Source organism: Oryctolagus cuniculus, chromosome 16 (genome assembly GCF_051225735.1).
Source record: "Oryctolagus cuniculus isolate XC-2025 breed Fujian yellow rabbit chromosome 16, ASM5122573v1, whole genome shotgun sequence".
Lineage (NCBI taxonomy): Eukaryota > Metazoa > Chordata > Mammalia > Lagomorpha > Leporidae > Oryctolagus > Oryctolagus cuniculus.
Window position 1 is genome coordinate 6,882,063 of NC_142882.1, and position 2,677 is coordinate 6,884,739.

Genomic DNA, 2,677 nt, shown 5'->3' on the forward strand with positions numbered 1-2,677 from the left:
GTGTTTTTTGTAAGAAGAAAATAGATGGGTTTTGTTTTTTAATCCAGCCAGCCAGTCTATGTCTTTTAATTGGAGAGTTGAGGCCATTTACATTCAATGTGACTATTGATAAGTAGTGACTTTGCCCTGTCATTTTTTCCAAACATATTTCTAATAAATTCTTTGAGCTTTCTGTGATCTTTTACTGATCGATTTTCTTCCTTTACCTTTTTGTATCACTTGCCGTTTTTCTATGTTTCTGTGTGTAACAAATCTTTAAGCATTTTTTGCAGGGCTGGATGAATGGTGACAAATTCTTTCAACTTTTTTTTTGCTATGAAAGGTCTTTATTTCACCTTCATTAACAAATGAGAGCTTTGCAGGATATAATATTGTGTAGTGGCATTTTTTTTCTCTTAGTCTTGGTCTATATCTCGGCATTCCCTCCTACCCTGTAGGGTTTCTGCTGAGAAGTCTGCTGTTAGTCTAATTCGAGATCTTCTGAGAGTAATCTGATGTTTCTCTCTTGCCCATTTTAGAAACTTTTCTTTATGTTTCACTGTGGTGAACTTGATTACAACGTGTTATGGTGAAGCTCTCTTTTGGTCTGTTTATTGGGACGTCTATGTGTTTCCTGTACTTGGATTTCTCTTTCCTTCTGCAAACCTGGGGAATTTTCTGCTAGTATCACATTATAAAGGCCTTCTAATCCTTTCTCTCTCCACACCTTCAGGAACTCCCTGGACCCAAATGTTGGGTTATTAATAGTATCGTGTATCAATATTTTTGAGATTTCTTATTTCCTCTTCTTTTCTTTGGTTTGACTGTATACTTTCCTGTACTCTGTCTTCTAAGTCAGATATTCTCTCTTCTACCTCACTGATTTTATTTTTAAGGCTCTCAAATGTGTTTGTTCATTCTATTGAATTCTTCATTTCATTTTGATTTCTCTTCAGTATCTCAATTTCACGTTCTACTGAATTCCTCATTTCATTTTGATTCCTCCTTAATATTTCATTTTCATGAGAGAGATTTTCTGTCATGTCCTGCTTGGGTTTCTGTAGTTCATGCATTTGCTTATGATAATTTCTAAATGTTCTTATCATAAATTTTTCAATTCCGTATTTTGCAATCTTCTCTTTCATCATCTTCATAATCATGTACTGGAGTGTCATGTTCATTTGGGAGCATCATGATGTTTTCCTTGTTTCTTGTTGGCATTGTGGAGATATTCTTTGCATTTTTCTTCTCTTTTTGTCTTTGTTTTGTGCTCTGGTGGCTTTTCTTGCTATACTATGACTCTAGATTAAGTGAACTGTCTTCTTTTGTGAATCTCTAGAGGCTTGTGGCCTCATCAAGACATTTCTTTTGACTAATCTCAGAATGTTGGAGTGAGACTGCATCTCCTCATAGAACAAAAGAGAGGGTATATGTTATACTTCCTGTCCTCCATTCTCCAATTTGATCAGTTTGAAAAAACACTGTCTCGCAGCTCAGGCACTGAAATGAACATCCTTGTGTTTACTTGAGTTCTTCTACATGTGCTGATCAACTTTTCTACCTGGCACTTGATTTGGGGACCATAAGAATGCATTTTAAAAAATCCCCATTGAAAATAAAAGATAGGCCAAGAAAGAAAATGTTTCAGTTCATAAGTAATAATTTTGTGTTTAGACAACTGCATAAATATATAGATATTTGAAATTTGTGGTTATTCTGCCTCCTCCTCTCTTAGGTTTGCATTCTGTAGTAAAATATGATATTTTTCTTCAATGTAACTACCTTTATATTTAATTTAGATCTAAATATATCTTTTAGGTCTAGCATAATTTTATTATCATACCAATTTCTGAAGGTTTCTGACTTTCAAACTGACTTCTACTTTAATAATCGAGTTAGTAAGAAGGCAGTACATAGATCTTTGATAGAAGATAGAAATTAGGACATCGTTCTTTGCATTATGCTTTTTTATTATATGACAGTCAGCATTGAACCGATCTGAAGCCAGGAGCCATGTGCTTCTCCCTGGTGGGAATGTGTGTGCAGGGGACCAAGCACTTAGGCCACCATCCACTGCCTTGCCAGGCCACAGCAGAGAGCTGGACTGGAAGAGAAGCAACCAGGAATAAAACCTGGCACACATATGGTGTGCCGGCACCACAGGCAGAGGATTAACCAAGTGAGCCATGGCACTGACCCCTGCATTATGGTTTAAGCCAATGGATTCTGAGAATCCACTATAATGAACCATATAATTGGTTTAACCAAGCAATTCATGTGATGCAGTATTTTAGGCATATGTCCAAAATCCTCACGAATTAAAATGATGCATTCTAGACAGTTATAACACTGTTATTCCCTTCACATTCATTATCTTAACAGGTGGCCTGAATTGGTATGTGCAAATAGTGTCTCATGGATACTTTGATTTATTAGAAATAATTGAGTAGCACATATGTGTATTCATTATATGAAGAATCTATTCTATTCTGACTTTGCTTGTTTCCTTTTTCTGTTTTAAAATAAGAGTGTTCATAGTTTAGGTATAAATGCATGGGCATTTATTTTCAATGTGGATGCATCATTTATCCCTTTATTGTACAAGATGTAGATCCTATGAGCACACCCATGGCTGATGATGGATTGGAATTTTTCCACGAGACTGTGCTAAATGGCACCTAGGGAGACCATTGGGTCT